Source organism: Bactrocera latifrons, unplaced genomic scaffold (genome assembly GCF_001853355.1).
Source record: "Bactrocera latifrons isolate USDA-ARS-PBARC rearing strain unplaced genomic scaffold, ASM185335v1 scaffold_84, whole genome shotgun sequence".
In the NCBI taxonomy this organism is placed as follows: domain Eukaryota; kingdom Metazoa; phylum Arthropoda; class Insecta; order Diptera; family Tephritidae; genus Bactrocera; species Bactrocera latifrons.
In genome coordinates, this window is record NW_017537534.1 from 1,268,788 (window position 1) to 1,290,846 (window position 22,059).

Below are 22,059 nucleotides of genomic sequence, written 5' to 3' on the forward strand. Positions count from 1 at the left end.
TTTAGAAATTGTTCTCTCACTTCCAGTGAGAGAGGAGCTAAACATCTCATTATCTCTGGTAATAACGACAGCTCCAACTTTGAGACGCAATTGATGCGGTGGCATATCAAGCCCCAAAGAGTTTAGAAATTCCACTGGAYAACTGACGACGTCATCTTCATTGTCAAAACAATCTATCGATTTGTATGAGCACAATTCTCCCGGAATTTGACTTGGAATCTGCCAGTTTAAGTCAACAACATCGGCATTTGTGGTACCTAACATTGCGCGTGCACTTAAGGAATCGTAGTTACGATAATTTGGCCAATCTTTGAGCATTTCTGATGAGTTCATCTTCCGTGAATTGATAAACAGCGGATGGAATTGATATCGAATCACCGGAAGTATCAACCGGGATGGACGCATTTTAAATTTTTTTGCGAACACGATGTAAAATGTCTTCGGCAATGTAATTTTTGATCGTATCCCATAATTGACGTGGTTTTAAGGCTGACATGTCGAAATGATTATCGCGAAAAGGGTGCGAACTTCATTTTCTTTCCAACATAGTCCAGCAATTGTAATTGYTGGCTTATTTCTCCAAAACTTGCACACCTTACCATACACATTACGCGCTGACTCAAATGAAGTTGAACAGCGTACATTAATCAATAGCAACCGAAGATAGAAACAATCGTCGTTTTTCGGGCGGATTGTGTAATTTCGTCCTAATGCATAAGTTTATAACACACCTGGATGTCCATCTACTGGTTGGCCTTGCTTTCTGCGTGACTATTCCTTCGACGATACATTCCATGTATAATGTCAAGGTATTTCCGAATAGAGCAATGTTCTCGCAAACGGATCACTGGCGAAAGTTGAGCAAAAACTCGTAAATRTTAATTTTGTTGCCGGCGGTATTTTCATTGGCTGTACTGTATTCTCTGAGTTAAAATTTACTATACTCTTTGGCCATAATCCAAATTAACTGCGAGACGCACAACGGTCGAAAAACGTTCATGCATTGCACTTGAATAAGTAAATATCCTACAATGCACTTTATTGGAGTTCACGTATCAGCCATTTGATACTTGCTGATCGCATCTCGTTCAAGACCTTTGGTGACGAATTTATAAACGTATTTTATCGATTACATCAAATTGCAATACGCAACATTTATATGAGTTTCGAATGTGAATTAGACGATAATGATGAATACAGTACGATTCATGTATTGGCAACTCCGATATTCACTCTTCTAAATTGAATGCTGAATATTCTGCCATTGTTATCTGGTGAGCGACGCCGATAGTGTCGATATCCATCACTTCCAGTTTGTGCTCCCGAAAAAAAAAGTACGTGGATAGTGTTTCGTGCATTTATTGTCAGAGATAYTAACCGAARTGRGATTTTAGTGTCCGCAAGGTCCATGAACCGTATTGGTTTTCACCACTTCGGATAATACTGGATGTTTCCCTGCATCAGGAATTTTCGTAGAAATGATTTCATCAAATTGATTTGGTGTAACCCCATCGAAAGAGAATGTGTGCGTGCGGCAAACCTCTCKTTTGCCAYTCAACAGAGTACATCTAGCCTCTAACAGCAGCACATATACGTTGCTTCAAGATAAAGTCCATSAAACATCGTAACTGTTGTTTGAAAAGTMGTGCTGTGACATCGTGACGATCGCTTGCTGATTGACAGCGGTCCATAGTTCMGGACGTGTGTCACCGCATYCTGGGAGTACTTCTTGCCTTGCCTTACCTTGGGCTGCCATACGTTGAYGGTAAAAAAACGCCGACCGATATTAGGGCGACCTCTTCGTGGCTTCGTAACAAAGTTTCATCTGTAAGTGATTAGTTAGTGTGAAACTCACATAAAGTTGTCACCGATTTTTTTCCTCATGAAAAGTAYAAGGTGTTTTAATTTCTAAACCTTCCTCGTTCCACGACGAAMAACTTCTGAAAATTTCATCAAGATTTGTGCTGCCGTTCTTTTAGCGTTACTAACAAACAAACATTCTTTCGTTTGTATGGGAAGAAGAAAAGGGGTGTTTTTAGCGGCTTTCCATCAATTATTCGAATTTTTCTTGCCGTAAAAACTATCCTTGATCCTCAACGAACATTTTATAAAAATAATTGGCAAAATTGGTCCTGGTGTTGTTGAGTTAGGCGCTTGGCAATACATTTTGCGATTCATTTTTAYATATAAGATGTACATATGTACATATGAGATGAATGATATCTGCAATGTTTTAAAATTTATCAGTTAAGTTATTTGAAGAATCACTTGTTCCTCCGAATTTTGTCTTTCTGCTCCTAAAATGTTAGATCAAATACTTCATCGTTATTCGAACTGCCTTGACTATATTTAGGAAATTCATAAAATCTGTCAATCTTTGCTCTTATTTTGTTCTCCTTTCCAACCTTTTGTAAACAAAATCTCCTTTCGGAATTTCAAGAGATGGTGCTAATATACAAGTTCTTCTATTGAATCTTGGAATCGAAGCTCCGCTTCAAATCCAAATCAAAAATCACAAAAACTTCTGCGGCATGTTGCGCTGAGGGTATAAGAAACGAAATGCCCAACAAGAAGCATAATGAAGGAGTCAAGCATCACAAGCTGAGACAAGTGTTGAGTTGCTGAGAGAGGGGGAGGAGCCTGTGACAGTGGTTGGTTCCGCTCGGATTCCTTTAAACCAGAAATAAAGGCTAAAAAACGACTTTGCAGAAGCACAAAGTTTCGACGTGAATTTCCAAAAAGTTTCCAAGCCAACACACAGCAAGAAGGTAGCGGTGCGTGAGGCTGCTCACGCTTTTTGACGAATTAAATGCTAATGGCTGACATTGTAGCGGCGTTATTGCTGGAGCGCGATGCGAAGAGGGCGGTTGTCGGTGCTTAATTGTTTTTTGTGTAAACAACGCTGTTTTTAACGCTTTGGCACATATCCAACTTTTCGGCTTCTTATAAAATTATTAAAAAGTTTTTTAATAAGCGTTCAACTCGTATGTAAATATTATGCGTGTGTATGGTCTTGTATATTTGTACTCACAAACGCTTACCTCGGAAGGCGAGGATTAATGCGTTAATGAGCTCTTTGACGTAAAATTTCATCACTGCGCGTAGTTTGGAACTTTTGGAAATGCGCTTATCTTCAGCGGCAATTCAATATCTGGCATCTCTTCTGTAGCGTTTGTGTGAAGAATATATTGCAATTTTAATGAAATACTTCACCTGTGTCAAATAAATGATGAGTTTAATATATGAATTTTTTTACTAAAGATGGGTCTTTTTTGGAGTATACAACATCTCGTACAATTAATTGAAAAGTGGCAAATGTTTTCAAATAACGGAAAACGTTTTGCTAGTTCTTTCTAGCCACGTGGTTTAGTATAAGCAACTTTCAAGTCGAATTAGGGTTACTTTAAAAAAAATCTGTTATTACGGGGTTACATGGGCTTCCTCATGCCTTTTAATACAATTTTTTCTCATACAAAATTRAATATTACATGAAGATSGGTTGAATAGTTCTCCARAAATCTCGYCAACCGACYTCAAAATTACGGTTTCGCGAAAAATGCGTTTAAAGTCGGCGCACTAAGCTTAGCTTACCTGGAGCGCACAAGTTCCGATAACTGTATCTCCGAAATTATTACTCGGATCAACTTGAAAATATAGGACAAGATTCTAGAGGTATTGTAGAATTTAAGAAGACCATAAAAAAAAATCGATTTTTTAAAACCCGGAAACCTGGAACCCCTTAAAATGTTTATCTCCATCAGTTTGTATGATTTTATACTAGTCCACTGTGACTATTTGTTCGTTGAAGATACCGTCCTGTTGGGGAATTTTCTATGTCAAATTTGGATCGGGAAACTCGTATGACAGCTAAATACTATAGTAGTCCGATCTGAATAATTTTAATATAAGCTTGGATATGAAGCACAGAATAAATCTTGTCAACTAGTGCTTTCGGATGGGTATTCAATTGAGAAGCAGAACCCTCTTTTCAGGACTAAAAATTGCGTTCTTATTATTCCTGCTTTGTTGAATCGAGAATCGAAAGCATTTGAAATACTCGAGGGAACTGCTCCCCGTATATTTTTTGGAACCTTCGTGTGCGCGATGAATATMGAAGAAGATGGAATCACGAACTGTTTGTGCTGAATTGCGGTACAGAAATAGTCAAGTGTTTATAAACACAAAGATTGGGCTGCCATATGGTACGCATGGAAAATGATGATTCAGCTAAGAAACACTTTGGTGARCAACAAAATCAAGGCCGCCCATGCATCAATTGAAGGAACAAAGCGTTTAGAGTATTCTCGAAAAATAGAGACAGCTGGGGAAGTTTTATCTTTTCGGACCAAATCGGACGTGGTTGCAGTATCAAAGAAGAAGAAAAAGGTCATACGCGTTTGAGCCAACATTTTCCTTTGTGAGATAGTGGTGACAATGAAATTCTTGGAATGGCTAGGTAGATAAGTGTATTCGAAAATGATACATCGAAAAAAAATTTTAGTTTGAAAAGTTTTGAGTTGTGACACTGTTGTAGTTAGTGTGCAATAAGAGAACTGCATGCTGTTCAAGTGTTTTACCGCTTTTCGTCACTGCTATATACGAATGTTTACTGATTTCTTTGCATCGAACATCCTTCACGTGGTCATTAAGTTTGCTACATGAAACGAGAATTTTGCTGACGTTGTTGTTAGTGTTAATTAATATACAAATTTATCTACAACTTTAAAGTTATGACTCTCAACAGTGACAGTGCTGTCAAATTCAGTTTTGAAATCGACGAAGAGGTGATGTGTGTCGATTCTTCTTTCAGAGGTCTTTTCCAAGATTTGGCGCATGGTGAATATCTGGTCAGTTATTGATTTGCCAGGCCCAAAGCTACACTGATAAGGTTCAGTCAGTTTGTTGACGGTGGGCTTTATTGAGGATGCTTATCTCACGGTAGTTGACACAGATTGTGGGCTCTCGCCTGTTTGTGAATTAGGCGGAGCACACTTAAGCTGATGCATGCTCCTTATCAGTTCTTCGCTGCCGTATCCRTCGTTATCCGCCGTTTTGTTGTTCTTCAGACGGGTAAGTACTATTCGAACTTCCTCATGGTCGGGCAATGGATCTTCTACATCATCGCCATCCATTGGGGAATCGGGTTCGCCTCCTCCTAGGCTGGAGAAGTGTTTCTCCCCATAATTTAAGCATCCTGTGGGGTTCTATAAGAGTGTGCTCCGGTCGGCCTCTCTCTTTTTCTGTCTGCAAATGCGTTTCGCTTTCCTCTTCAACTGGAGGTATCTATCACATCCCCCACGTGTTGTGGTACAGTCTGTTTTCTCTCCGCCGCGACACGGCACTCTTCGTCGTACCAGCTGTTCTTTTGCACTTTCCGAAAACCAATGGTTTCGGTTGCAGCTTTATGTAAGGAGCTTGAAATGCCGTCCCACGGTTCCCTTATACMGATTTTTTGAGGAGGGATCTGAAAGAGCACGAGCGCAAGCCGAGTAGAAAATCGTTCGGCTGTCTGCTGTGATTGCAGCTTCTTGACTTCGAAMCTTCCTTATGYTTGTTGACTTGCGTTCTTTGCTACACAGAGGCGGGTGCGCATTTCGGCTACAACAATATAGTGCTCCGAGACAATATTCGGACCACGGAGCGTGCGCACGTCTAGAACAATGGGGACGTGTCACAACGACTATCACTTTATGATCGATCTGGTTGGTGGCATTTTGATCCAGAGACAGCGRGGTAGCTTAATATATTTTCTTGTGCTGAAATCTAGTTCTACAGATAACCATATTTCTGACCCCGGCGAAGTCGATCAGCCTCAACCCATTTGGGAATGCTTCRTCGTGGAGGCTGCATTTACTCGCTGTTGCGCCAAAAATCTATTTTGTTGTTTAAAATGTGAYTCCTAACTATTTCTTGGTACGAGGAAAAACTTACAGAGCCTTAAGGAAAATAAGTCGTCAAAGTGTGCAATAGGATTTTAAATGCAGTAAGATGAAATTTTCTAATCCGATATGATTTCGATTTTAAGAATAYTTATAGCCACTCTAAGATTTAGCATATTTGCTTGTATTAAGCTTCTCACAAATTATAATTCAGGCGAATAAATATCCGTTTGGAAACTTTTTAATCAAACAAATATAATTTTTTTTATTGGGAAGATAAACAGCAACATAACCACCGTAAGGCTGTCAGGAACCACATTAAATCCTAATTAATCATTAATTTGTGTGTKTGAACTTTGTATACTTGTCCACACACTTTCAGCTAGCTTAATTACTGAAAAAAATATGCAGCTTACGCCAAGAGAGAACATCAATAACGAAAAGCGGCAAAAAGTTTTGAAAACGCATTCATACGCGTCGCTGTGTTTGGTGTGAGCGTGAGAAGTGCCCGCATTTTTATAAAACTTTTGCTCAAAAGTATTTGCAATTCTTATCATAACGGCTAATGTGAATGGCTGACAAACGAAGCAAAAAAGTTATCAAAAGCAAAACTTAAAATAATATATTTGCATATTTCCAATGCAAGAGAGCGTGTGGTTCAGTGGTGGCATACTTTTAGGCGCGCTAGCRTAGCAGCTGTGCAGTTAGCTTGGTGAAGCGAAAGAATTTCGCGAAACCTTCCAGAGTCGGCAAATGCATTGTGTGTCCGAGCAAGAGTGGTCCTACGGAAAAATAGAGTGTAAGATTGCTGAGCGATTGTCGGATAAGGAGGTACGTCGACAATGCCACTTTTGCTGGCTGCGTTTGAATATCGTCGCTATGTATTTATAATGAGCTGCGATGGTGAGGTCGACCACAACAACCAGTACAGCGCCGCGCTGCTGTCGTCTTGCGAAAGTGAAAAATTATCAGCGGAGAAAAAGATAAACGCTGAAGGCATGGCAGTCGCATCACTTCCTATGCCCCGGTGCTTCCTGTCGCCAACCGACCGACCGAAGGGCCACTACCCGGCGTAGTGTGAACGCTTAGCTTGGCGTCATCGCTGTGGTCGCAGCTGCTGCGGCGATTATGTGCGCTCTCCTTCCATCGTGGCACCTCCGCCACYGCCATYCCTCACAACCGCATTATGGGTTTACGGAGTTTTGGTTTTAGCTCGGATTTCCATAATGAAACATTTTTATTGCCATTGGCACTTCATTAAACTAAACTCATGAATATTATGAATTTTCTTACATTTTTCTGACTTTCAATGCAATGAGCAACAGCAACAACAACAATAAATATRGTGGCAGCGTCAACAGCGTTTGGTTAGCTTTGAGTTGAGCGCGCGTCGCAAGGAGAATGACAAGCGCGCAAGAAAGTCAAGGCGTCGCCACCGTCGCCACCACCACCGTCGCCACCACCACACGCCGAAAGGATGACGGAGAAGAAACAACGCTGTTGGCATTTTTGCTGTTTGCTTGAGCTCTTCCGTTTTCATATCTACTTACAAATCTACATATCTATTGTAACTGCTTTCGTGGTTCGCTTGTTGTGGTTTCACTATTTCCACCACCAGCTGTCAAATACAACAAAAATCAAGTATAATAGTACCCCGGTCGTTGTTGTATTTATCATTATTACCTGTTTTGTGGGGAGTTKACATCCAGTATATTGAGACACAGCAATACACTGAATAGTCGAAGCACCGATCCATAAGCTTTGTAGTATTCAAATTAATCAACGATCATATCGCGATATATCCGTCGATCGATAATCAATGAAGAACATATCTGTATTTGAAAGTGTATTATATATTATATCATATACCCTGATTAGGATTTACTAAGTATGTCACGCTGTTTGTAACACCCAAAAGGAATTGTTGGAGAMCTTATTAAGTGTATATATAAATGATTAGCGTGACGAGTTGCATCGACTTAGTCTCTCCGTCAGTAAGTTCACGAATCTGAAACTTTGTAATTGTATTTTTTTTCCAAAGAGCTGCTCATTTGTCGGAACTATCGACAAATGGCCACTATTGGATATAGCTGGCGCACAAACTGAACGTTCAAATTCATGTCAAGAAATTACTGCCTAAGGAAATGGTACAATATCGCTCACATTTATGTGAATACCCATATCTCGGGACCTAYTCGAACAAATCGCGAATTCGTTATACAATATTATCTACTCCTATATCACAGTGTRAAAATAGGTGAAACCAGACAAAAACCAAGCCTACTTCCCATTTAACACAATTTTAGATAATCCATTCTGATTCTTTAATTTTCCAGTATAGAAATAAAAATCTAATCAAAGTATCCGGATAAAACTTTGCTCAAATATTGATCTCACGCTATTTCACATTACGCTTATAACTTGACGACATCCGACCATAGTTGTTTAAGATCCCACATACCGAATATGTGGACCCCTGTGAATATGACTAACCTTTTTCCGAAAATAGCGGTCAATCTGTGAGATATGCTATTGCAATTGAGGTAATAATAACACATCATTGTGTCAAAAATAATTAAGCCTCCATATAATTGATATTTACCAGTTTGAAATGTCCGGTTGACTTACTTTATATATGTATGTGTAATACACATTGTGTATATTTATATTATAACAGGTGACCCAAGAAGAGTTACTTTTTTCAGTCGTCTCAAGCTGTTATGTTATTTTTATGTAATATTGCGGCAACTCGACCCGCTCGACCTTCTCATGTGACATTGCTTTGCTCTATGAGCTCTTGAATAGTTTTAAGGTCCGACTTTTTCGAAGAAAATTTAGTTCAGCGATGATACCCATTTCTGGCTCAATGAGTACGTAAACAAGCAAAAAGAGCAACCGGAAGAGATTCAAGGGCTGCCATTACATTCAGAAAAAACAATAGTTTGGTGAGGCTTTTGGGCAGGTGGAATCATCGATGCATATTTCTTCAAAAATGTTTCCGGTCAGAACGTACTTGTCGCTCAATGATAACAGATTATTTGATGTAGTTTGCACTCCCTCAGTTTGAAAAAATATCAGTGGATTTGGTAGAGGAGAAGCTGTTAGCTGATTTGAGGAGAAAACATCACCCTGAAACGGCTACTGTTAAAATCCTCAGTTCATATTTTTAACTTGAGGCCTACCTCTTCAGTTTTAGAGGGAGTGAAGAATTTTTTTTATATTCTACTAGCGTTCTATGATTGACCATGTAAAGAATTTTGATATGGAAAACCATGTTGATTATTCGCTAGGCCCACACGTTTAGTATTGACTGATATGGTTCCTTCATATTTGGCGCCTATCCTCGATTTTCTACTCATCTGATATTGTAACAGATAGTCGCTAGGGATAGATTTAGTAAGTTAGTTTACTGTCGGACCAAAATTTGTTATTATAAATAAGTTTATTCTCTGTTTCACCAATAATTAAACTTACTCAGAGTTGTTATTATAGGTGCGACTACACCTGGCAGTAGAGTTCCTTCTCACTCTTGCTGTCATTGAGTCCGACTTAGACTTAAGAGAATATGACTATTTGCTTTACTTAGCTTCACAAATAGCTAGCAAATCTGATTTCTCTTTSGTTCGCATATGTTTTTAAATTGCGCTAAGATCATAGATGGCTCTCGGTCACTCCAATTACTTGACTTCGGTGAATTAAAAAATTAACTTAAATTTAACTTCAGTTTGTCTACAAGTGCCGGCAAGGATTCCTTGCTTTGTCCTATATTCAGGTACCTTAACTTAAGATACATAAAATTATAAATAACTAACTGAAATTATAGAAATTAGAAATAACTTCTGCGTGAAATTATGTGTGTTTGTTGTTGTTGTAATTTATTTCCGTTTTTCCTACATTTTTTTTAATGTCGCGCAGCTTGATGAAAAATTTTTTTGGTTTCTTTTCTTGTACGAAAATGTACAGAGAAGATGGGTTTCCACTCGCGTACACGCCACGTATATCTGAACTTGTAAAAAACATAGCATTTCCAGATTTATGCCACACTCTCCTAGCGACTATCCTTGTGTCCTGTTGATTGTCATCTCAAGTGCAATTTTCCCTAAAAACTGAATACATTTGAACTGAAATGGCTCCCCCTTGTATTCGATAACTGCGTCACAATCAGTCAGGTTCCATTACACAGTTTCGGCGCATGAAGATTATGAAATGAATTTAAAGGCTGATATGTCGAAATGATCTTCGCGAAAAGTATGCGCACTTCAGTGACATGCGAAGTAGCTATCGCATTGTCTATCGTTTGTTTGCAGTTTTTTAGGAAATAAAAATTAAATGGCCCACACACATTTACTAACAAGAAMCGCAAATAGAAGCATAACCAGGAACCTCCGCTTTGCTTCTGTTGTTGAAATTTCTTCATTGAATGAATGTCTTGAATCCTTTTTAAATAAGTGGCGCATATGGAACAATTCACCTGTTGTCGATAACGAAATAAATTCTGTTCAATTTTGATTATGTTATTCAGTGGGTATTGATGGTAGATGGGTATACTCCTCAGARTGCAATTTGGCTTGGTTCAACCTTAAWGTTAATTTAGCTGTARCAATTAATGAAACCACAACAGATAATTCTCRTAATTTTGACGAATCATCAATTGATATGYGAGCTAGCTTTTTGGTATTTTCTTCRCCCTAAATTAAAAAGTTACGTTTAATATTTCGTATATAAATTTTTAAGATATTTATAAAKTGGTGTTACTYAGTATTTTAAAAATCTCTTTGCCCATTTACCTTCAATTCAAAGTGTTTAAAACATATATATGCAKCACGATATGTTAAAATATCCCTCCAACTATGTTCCGTCTTGATAATCTGATTTCTTAATAATTGACCAGACTTTTATTTAATGATTCTTTATTGTCAATGTATTTTTGTGCATGGATTCCACTTTTTAGTGAAGCACCTTATATTATACCACATTTTTCGTTTTATTATCAGGTGAAAGAACAAATAACCCAGATGGTCTTCYGACSCGTGAACATGCCACATATACATAATTGACAATAACAATAATTTTCTAGATTCAGACCACAAACCTTTAAGGACTGGCCTTCGGATTTGTTTATGGGTATGGGAAATTGAAGTCGTTTAAACTCAAACGGCATGTCAATTTCCTTATTACCAAACCTGTTCCGTAGAACAGTTTTGGTTGGTTTATGTTCCGAAGCATGAGCCAACCATTAGTTGTAAATTGTGCGGTGGTAAGCCTGGCATATCCAAGGAGTTTAAAAATTCAACTGAATAGTTAGGAGCTTCATCATCAATTGTTACACGGTCAATCGATTTGAAAGAATGTAATGTACCAATGATCTCATTCTGAATTATTAAGTTTAAATCATCTATGTACATCTTTATTCTTAGGTGCCAAAATTGCTCGCTCACTCAACCATTCATTATTTTTGTGGTTAGTAATGATGTTTGGGAGTATTTTTAYAATGAGCTYGTTYTTTGATGASACAAAGTTGCAAAAATTCTGYGGAAATGAAATTAATCCGCTAGATTCGTCGACAGACACTTGACCGATGCCGATAGTCAGTAATTGTTTAGCAATGCAACTCTCATGTTTGTTGTCRGCTGAAGTTTCTTCACATAGCGYCATAGATTCGATGATTTGAGGCAAGCGTTTATTTCGTCTGCAGCAGTTGATCTTGGTATTACTGTTAGGGATTGGTGGAAATCTCCAGACAGTAAAATCATCGCGCCTCCAAAACATCTAGCGCCATTGCGTAGATMTTTCAATGTTCGGTTTAATGCTTCCAATGCTCGTTTATGTGCCATTGTGCATTCATCCGATAATTTTCGATGCTATTAAAACTTTTGCCATTGCTGAGTTTTTTGAAATATTACATATTGGTTCTTCAATAGTTTGAAGATTTAACGGCAATTTTAATACTGAATGAGGCGTACGGCATCGTTCTAATAATGTGGCTGCTATTCCAGAAGAAGCAACTGCCACCGCAATGTTGGTGACATGAGAAATATCTTACCAGTACCACCAGGGCCATCCAGGAAATATAAACTACCATTTCCTTCATCAATGACCGTCAACAATGTATTATAAATGTCCCTTTGTTGATGATTTAACAGAGGTACATTCGTTCGAATTATTAAATCTAATTCTTGGTGATCATATTCACTTTCTCGTTCAAATTCTCGATTGACGATTTGGTGCTTTCATTCCTAACCTGACTAATAAATTACCGCACTTTAGGTAAAACATGTTTTCGATCATGATCAAAGCTCGATTATGTATCTCCTCATTCATCTGAAGGTCTGGATTTCGTGAACTGACACGAATTTGATGTAAAATGTGCTCTGACATACTATCTTTGTGCAATAGTTTAGATGGGTTCGATGGAAAGCATGTCGAAATGATGATAGCAAATAATGTTCSTATCTGACTTGGAAATGCAAATATAATTGCTTCTACCGATTGTCGTTTCCCAATGCGTATAGTTTTCTACTAATAAATTGAGTTCTTCACATGCAGCACGATATGTTGGCAATACTATACCATTAACAGTCCGTAGTGACTCAAATGATGTTGGCCCACGTACATTTACCAAGYACATTTACCAACAATCGCAAATAGAAGCATTCACCATTATTTGGATGAACTGTATACATACGCCCAAGAGCATCGGTACAACGCACATGAGGATAACCAAGAACTTCTTTGCCTTGCTTGCGTCTTTGAAAATTTTTCGATGAAGCATTTCAAGCATAATAACGTGGCATTTCCGAGTAAAGCAAATTTCGTGCAAACGAATCGCTTTGGCAGATCTCAAAGAAACTGATCAATGTTGTGGCTGGAGGTGTTTGTGCACGTTGAACAACATTCGAATCCATAAAATATAATCTTTAACCAATCTCCAAATGCACCACAGTGGGATGACGTTTATGAATAGGGAAACCGAATATACGCCAAATCGCCTCATTACAGTTCACATACCGACCAACTTGATTGCGCGCAATTTTATCGTTGCTGCTGAAGCTTTGGATGACAAAAACCGCCATATCGCTGCCTTTCGTGACATATTTACAGTTGTATTTTATGGATTTTACTGAATTGCAATACTCGACGTTGTAMTGTGTGAACGTTTTCGAAATAATTGGCGAATATGGAACAATCCAAATAAACTCTACCTCTAAGAATGTGTGCCAATCGATTGAATACATCCAACAACGAGTTTCTYCAAAAATACGTTGTATAACAAYGAAGTTCATCAAGGATCGGATTTTTKGTCTAAATACACGTGCTGTGATGTCGTGTCGATCACTTGATGTTTGTCCAGGAAGTAGTMATTGAACAATCTCTATCCATTTTGGATTACAWGTAAAAKTAATAAAAAGATCTGGCCAACCGTAATGACRTACATAAGTCATTGCATCTTGCGCATATTCATGCATATGACGTGGACTACCTACAYACGTCGCTGGYAGAATRGATAATCGACCAATATTAGCTGCATTTCCTTCTGWACTAATTGCATCACGTAAATGGATGTATTCCTCAGAACGCAGTTTTCCTTGATTCAACCGAWTGAAATTTAAACGCTTAGTTTCAATTTTAACGTACATGTCAACACAGTACTGCTGTAACAATCGTCGAAACCGCAAGAAATAGTTGTCAGCATTTTGTCGAATCATCAAACGATATGCGTAATTATTCATCGGGCTAACCTTCCTTGTAGTTTCTTCACCTTAAATTAAAAAAGCATAATTATTATTTTTTATGTCTACTGAAATTGAAAGGTGAATTTTGTCCATTTAATCTCCTTCAAAGTAATSCCCTGCCGCTGCAATACACTTATGCCAACGAATTTTCATATGCTCATATCATAGTACTTTGAAAAATCTTTTGTCGTGGTGGTTTACCATCACAGCCTTCTTCAACTCCGCTTTTATGTCTTCAATTGAGTCAAAACGATGTCCTCGGAGTGGTCATCTGAATTTGCTGAATAGCCAGAAGTTACACGAAGGTAAATCAGGCGAATGAAGTGGTTGCAGCATATATTAGTTGAAAATGTGGCGAAATGATCACGAATAACCAATGCAGTATGAGATGGTGCATTAACGAACTGCCTTGTTAAATCAAATCAGGCATAGTAAAAATCAAATAATTAACTTTTAGMGCCCCACAAAACGACGCGTATCTGAAATACCATCGAATATTTCGACGTGAAATTTAGTATAGATGCCACTAACAGTACTACTAAGTTATCTAAAAAAATTTATCGATTCGCAAAACACGTGATGTTTAATTTAAAAACTTACCATTCAATTTGATCATTGTAGCAAATTTTTGGCATAATTATAAATATGTAAATATAATTAATTAATTTTAGTCTTTTGCCAGTAATTTGTCCAGTATTCTCTAAAAAAAGCTATTATATTTAARCTCAATATTCAATGGATTTTTCATTTTGACTTTGAAATACGATCCATCTTCACCTTGCCAAAACATCAGCGGGTATTGCTATGTGCCATACGACCGATGAGTTTCAGGTATTTGTTTCAATTGCCCAGTATCGCGACTGGTAAGCACAATATCGCGTGTTTCCAAGTTTTCACCAACAATGCAACTTCATCTATTGTTGGAGCGTTAAATGTGCGTTTGTGTGTTCCAGATGGTCGTTTATCTGCTCTGATGACTCTTAAACAGCCTAACCAACGCTTGATGTTCATGAAGTAGCTATTGCAGATCTTGAAGAATTGCTCTTTTCACTGCTGCATTTATCTCTTGACGTCGATAAAGATGTTCCTCCATGGTGGCCATGAAGCATATTTGTAAAAATTTATGCTGTGCATCGTCTAGAGGTTGTAATGATCCAATTTGATGGCGAATCTGTCACTGTTTCTACGAAATCAAAAGCAAACTCATCTTTTTTAGAATTAGCATGTGTGACAAATATTAATATGTATTGTTACTTATTTATAATCCCTTTTTTCGCATAAGAATAGTAAATGAATATCKTGAATGTCGGATTAAATCCTTGTTCTTCGATAATATCTGCCCCAAATGACGTTATTTATAAACAACCATTGCGTTTTTGAGTGTTTGCTAAAAAATTTCGTGATTCCGGTGCTTCGCTGCGATGCAATGAATATAGTGGCTCTGGTGGTGGATTTAATGATGGCAATTTTATTTTCCCTCTAAGGCAGCAAAATCCTGGCGTTTCCCCAGAAAACTTCAATGTTCTACAATACTGGCAAACAACGTCCATCGGTCCTATACGAAAGCTAGTATGAACGCTGTAAACAGGGCTGCGATCGTATCGAAACGCTGCTCGATTCAAATCCGTACTTGATGTACATATTTCGTCTTGGGTGTCGCACAATATCTAACTGTTGAGCTCTGCATTGTCAACCGAGCTGTCTCACGGGCTGCATCACTTTGCTGGTGTGATTGAGAAGCACGAAGTCGAGCCATACCAACGCGGTGCTCTTCACGTGCAATTCCTGCTTCTTCTTCTGTCCTTTCACTCAGAATGTATGGCTTCGTCTTGAAAGATTTGATTGTGTTTATCGCGCCATGGCTGTCTTAAGGGCTATAGCGGTACAATAAGCTAATAGAGATTCGAAACAATCACATCAACCGGACAATTTCAAAATTTTACCTACCTTTGTTCTCTGTTAAATTGCTTTTAGCTGAGTTTTGCTATTTCACGTTTTAAATAGTATCGTATGTTCGGTTTAATTATTATTTTTGTGTTTTCTTCTTCCTTTTTTGAAGTAATAAARTATTGAACTGATTTTYGCAAAAATGAATTTTGAAAAATGCTTATGATTTGAAATACAATTTTTGTATTTATGAGTTGTATTAAATTTTAACATAGAGGGATAAAAAGTAGGCTATGTCCTTACCCTGGTTCTAAGCTACCTCCCTACCAATTTTCAGCCAAATCGGTCCAGCCGTTCTTGAGTTATAAATGGTGTAACTAACAACAACTTTCTTTTATATATGTATATATATATATAGATAAGATCTGTATGAAGTGTTTTTGTTTAAGCTAAAAATATCACATTCTCTTTATGAAAAAAGKTGTCTTTCGTTGTGATAATTCAAATATATTCTCACTCTTCTTCACAGAATACTGTGGGCATTGCTCATAGTCTTGAAAACTTAGAATTAATATGAGCCACGGACCAAAGTACAAGAACCGTTAGCACCTTTMTTTCAAATCGTGCATTCGCAATTTTATCACAGAACATGATGCGACTTTGGAGTGTTACGTATTATTGACAACTGTACACCTTTACCTTTCTGACTTTGTTTTTATACTTACTTAATCGCCAAACATCTGGCAAAGGTGTAARCACTATTTTGCGCTATTATCAATTAAAATGCAATCTATGATTTGCACCTAACATTTTGTGCAACAAAATTATGGTCAAGTGTGAACTTTCTTCGGCAATAACGTACCCTGACTAAATGTGTTATTGATTTCACACATTATAGTAATGAGCATGTTTACAATATGCGCTCGTAACTGCATACAGTGAGGCAGTGTGAGAATTGACAGACGGATTTTTAATTAACTTTGAGGAGTTTTCTTCGATTTTTCAAAGCTCCGCACTTGAAAACTTAATCTTTTTATAGGAAAAAAACCAGATAAACTGATCGACTCTATGAGAGGGCGGCTCCTAAATTGAATCCACATGTAATTTTATGCGGTTAGGTTTAACTTTAAAATGACAAATGTATGTAAAAGTGATCATCATGTTTAATCATATTTTTTCAAAAATAACAGCGCTTGAAAAATGTCAAAGGAACGTGTTGAACAAATCGTACTTGAGTATTTACGTATTCGTATTAAACTATGATAACCGAACATTGCAAGAGTGTAAGCAACTTCCAAGAATCAAAGCTCGAGAAATTTTTTCAAGAAAATATGGGAATTGGGGGTAGTATTTACCCGATTTTATCTATTTATGGCAGTAACCCTACTATTAACATGGCACATACATTCTTTTTATTAAGGTTCCTAATATGCAATCACCAATCGTGTTCAAAAATTCTGATATCATTAGTTACATAGAAGCTTGCACAAGTTTTCGCTTAATTTTATCCATTTCACATATAATGTTATGAGAGAGATATAGTAGAGGCTCCACACATCTCACTGGYAGTGTGAACCATATTTTAAGTGAAATTTTTTGTTCGAATGCAACTTTCTCAGCAACATTTGGAGCGTTTTAAAAAGGATAAAGCGGATTTTGTGCGTCGATTTATTACTATGGATGATACTTAGGTCTATCACCATGATCCTGAATCAAAATAAGAGGTTTAGGAATGGTGTGAACCTGGTTGCTCGGCTTCGAAACGAGTTCGTGTCTGGAAATCGGCCAAGAAGGTCAAGACCTCAGTTTTTTGGGATGCGAGACGAATTTTATTAATGGATTACTTGCGAATTGGTAAACCAATTAATTTTGAATATAATTGAAACTTTTTGAAGGAAGGAAAAACTCCTTTTTCATCAGGACAATGCAACGTGTCACAAGAGCATTTTGACAATGGCTAACACCCCTGAATCAAAGTTCGAATTGTTGGAGCATCCACCGTATATACCCCCAGCTACTTGCATTTGTTTTCAGAACCAAAAAATGTATGCGTAGCAAGCGTTGTTCATCAAATGAAAAAAAGTCATAATTGACTTTTGAAGMGTATTTTGCAGACTTTCCGGAATCTCACTTCAAGGATGGGTTCCGCAGATTGGAGAATCGTTGGAGCAAGGTAATAATGTTCAGGGAGATTACACTGAATAATAAAGCGTATTTTAAATAATAAAATCTTTTCTTTTTCTTTTAAAATAACAAAAATTATTGAACCACCTCGTATTTGTATTGGTAAGGAATCAGTGGACCGGCATTTCAAGCTCCTTACGAACCGCTGTAACCGAATCCCTTGGTTTTCGGAAAATGCAAAAGAACAACTGGTATGATGAGGATTGCCGTGTTGATGTGAAGAGAAAGTAGACTGTTTATCTATAAACGTTACAATCGACAAAAAAAAAAAAAAAGAAAAGAGGGGTCGAAATACGTGAGTAGGAAGATCTTGACAAGCTGTTCGAAAGGGGTAATACTGGAAATCTCTACGAAATACGGCGACTAACAAAAGGTTTTAAGACCCGAGAGCCCAGGGGTATCTAGTAACTGATGCCTAGATCATACTAAAATTATGGTAGGAACACTTCTATAGTCTGCTGAATGGCAGTGAAAATACAACGATTAGCAATTATCCGTCTGCAAAACAACAAAGTGCCGGTGGCCGATGGATTGCTGGCCGATCTATTCAAACACGGCGGCGAAGAACTGATAATGATGTCTGCATTTGCTGTCCCTGCAAAATTAGTAAGGCAGTCAAAACTGACGTTGAGTAACACCAAAAGCTACCAATCTACTGTTGGAAAAAATAATTCGAGCTGCAGAACTAAACAGAGAAGGTACCACTTTCTATACAAGTGTACAGCTGGCGTATGCCGACGATATTGATATCATTAGCCTTAACAACCGCGTCGTCAGTTCTGTTTTCTCCAGAATGGATAAGGAAGCGAAGCAAATGGTTCTGGAAGCGAACGCGGGCAAGATGAAATATCTCCTGTCAATAAACCAACAGTCGTCGCACTCACGACTTGGCTCCAATGTCACTGTTGACAGTCATAACTTTGAAGTTGTAGATAATTTCGTCTATCTTGGAACCAGCGTAAACACCACCAACAATGTCAGCCTAGAAATCCAACGCAGGATAACTCTTGCCAACAGGTGCTACTTCGGACTGAGTAGGCAATTGAGAAGCAAAGTCCTCTCTCGACAAACAAAAACCAAACTCTATAAGTCACTCATAATACCCGTCCTGCTATATGGTGCAGAGGCTTGGACGATGACAACAACTGATGAGTCGACGTTGCGAGTTTTCGAGAGAAAAGTTCTGCCAAAGATTTATGGTCCTTTGCGCGTTGACCACGATCGAATATCGGCCACTGCTACGTTGGCTAGTTCATGTTGTCCGAATAGACGAAGACCCTGCAGCTCTGAAACTATTCGACGCAGTCCCGCCGGGGGAAGCAGAAGAAAAGCTCCACTCCGTTGAATGGACCATGTGCAGAAGGGAATTTCCAATTTGAACAAAACTTGAGATATCGTAATGCCACTTTTTACTCGTACTCCTCAGCAAAATGTAAGGAGATGTTCGCAGATGCCATGCCTACCGTATTAATCGGAAGCATATAAAATATTATGACTAAGCACTAAATTAAGATACAGTCTATCTTGGCACAGTCGATGGAAAGGAGCACCTGTGGGTTAAAGATTTTGGAAAAGCTCCCGCCTTCTAATAGGACTAAAYATATTTCCTAAACCATGAAAGCTACAATAAGCAAATTCATTTAAGATAAATGCTTGATTAGATACCTTCGGCCCTTTTAAATAAGGAAGTAAAAAGCGAATACTTAGTCGACGATCTGAGTTCAAAAATTTGCGCACACGAGTCGCATTGTCGGTGTTTGTCGAAGTCTCAAGTCTCCTAACTCGGTCTTCGTCAGCGACCACTTCCCGGCCCTCCAAAAAGACCTGGTGCCATCGAAACACACCACTTCTTGCTAGAGCAACATCTGACTAAGTCTGCTCGATCATATGAAACGTCTCTGTCGCAGATTTACCGAGTTTCACACAGAATTCAATTGCGTACCTCTGCTCTAACGAACGCTGTATTTTCGGCTTGCACCACTCACAGAAACACGTCCAGGTGCTCGGAGACAACCGGCCAGCCGCTCGTTCGTTAGCTAGGAACACCCTCTATCAAATCTAGTCGGTGCGCGGTCCGAAGTACAGTCGCGGCGGAAGAAAACCAGTTATATTACTTTCCAGACAACCCAGTATTGTGGCAACACTTGGCAGAAAAGTTCCGTTTCATTCATGTCGTCACTGAGTCCGCCCAAGACTTAAGAGAATATTAGAATCGGATTTAAGGTCTATTCAGGTACCCTCAAAATTTTTTCACATGATGTGGGTCACTCTAATTAGATTGAACTAACGTTTATGGTTGACTTCAGTCAATTCAAACCATTATCTTAAATTGAACTTTATTTTCTCTAGTAGTGCCGGCAAGGAATTTCTTGCTTTGTCCTATATTCTGGTGCCTTAAGTTAATATACATAAAATAATAAATAACTTGTGTGAAGTGCTTTTGTTTAAGCTACAAATATCACACTATCATTATGAAAAAAGTTGTCTTCCGTTGTGATAATGCGAATCAAATATAATATATTCTCACTCGTCTTCATTGACATTGGCCAACAGAGCTAGGAGACTGTAGGCATTGTTCATAGTCTTGAAAGTAAAATTATTATAGAAGTAATATGTGTAAGTATATAAATAAAAATCTTTCCTGAAATACCTTCGAAAAAACCGGCAGCCCAATTTGGAAATAACCTCCCGCATACAAAGATATTGGCTGCTTTAAATGTTCCATGTAAAGAAAAATTTGACGTCTATTATATAGAGACATCCCAGTCCAATCACAATTGTAGAGATGGTTGCTCAAGTTCTCTGATTCCACGATTATTTCGTTGGCATAATAACATGGTAGAAATATTTCTAAAGCCATAGCACTGACATATTGTATGAAACCCAAAAAATTAGATGGGTTCTCACTAAAGCTTATCTAAATAATGATAAATGGTGTTAAGTTCTTCACAAAGTCGGCAATAAATAAAAAACTTACGCGTTGTATAGAGTAAATAGAGCAGCAAATGATGAGAGAACTGAATATAATCTGCGCCAGCACAGGCCACGTTATTATTTTCTGACAACTTTTGGCCATACTAAAGAATTGCGTACAAAACGAAGCACATCATTACAAATTAAGCAAGCTATTATGAATTTCTATTCACCGAAACTCACCACTCTACTCGTTGATGGATTTTTATTATGTTTTCAAGCTCAGCGGTGATCTCCTCATCGGTCACTTGATCACCCAATCGCTCCATCCTCAAGCCAATCATGCGCAGACAAAGTGTGAAATGGAACATTAGGTAACACAAGAATAATTCGATTTGGGTGTTGCATAGGCAACTGAATGGCACGGCCACATCTTCGTACAGGAATAGAGGCCACGCGTTACTACCGCGCCACGACGCTGGCATCCAGTATGGGATGGGTAGAGCAAGATTTTCCATGAAGAAAACGGAAAACAAAGCCATGAACACCGAGCAAATGCTGAGAAGCGAATAGACTAATACAACCTTTCGAAAGGATTGCTGAGCACTCCGCCACATCTTTTCTTCCTCTTTCGTCCTTAATGCAAACATATCACTTTTGTCCCATTCTTGAAGCAACTCATTGGCAGCTTGRGAATGGTACCACATATTGAGAACTTTCACGATGGTACAAGTTTCAGTTATTGCGAGCCTCATCCATTGGAACACATAATCAATATCTCCACGATATATGATTTCCATCCACAAGAGCAGCGTGAAGAGAAATGTCAGCGTAACATTCAATATGAATTGATAATAGCGGTAATATCGTCCAAAAAACGCAGAATTATTATGAGCCACGGACCAGAGTCCAAGAACCGTTAGCACCTTTATTTCAAATCGTGCATTCGCAATTTTATCACAGAACATGATGCGACTTTGGAGTGTTACGTATTATTGACAACTGTACACCTTTACCTTTCTGACTTTGTTTTTATACTTACTTAATCGCCAAACATCTGGCAAAGGTGTAARCACTATTTTGCGCTATTATCAATTAAAATGCAATCTATGATTTGTACCTAACATTTTGTGCAACACANGAACAAAGTCAGGTGGATGTTCGAAAATTCTGATATTATCTATGTAACTTATATCTAGTATAGGTTTCTGCTTAATTTAATTATGCTGTTAATTTTAGATATGCTGTTATGTGTAATACAAGCTCTCTCATTTCAAAGAGATAACTCACATATTGGCCGATATATGCGGTATAAAGTCACAATGATTTACGAAAATCTTCGAAACTGAATAATAAATATTTACTTGAAACATGAAGATTATTAYTTCAAATATATTATTCTTTATACAGTTTCATATCATGGTGGAAAAATTTAAATCGACCATTTAATATAAACTCCTACT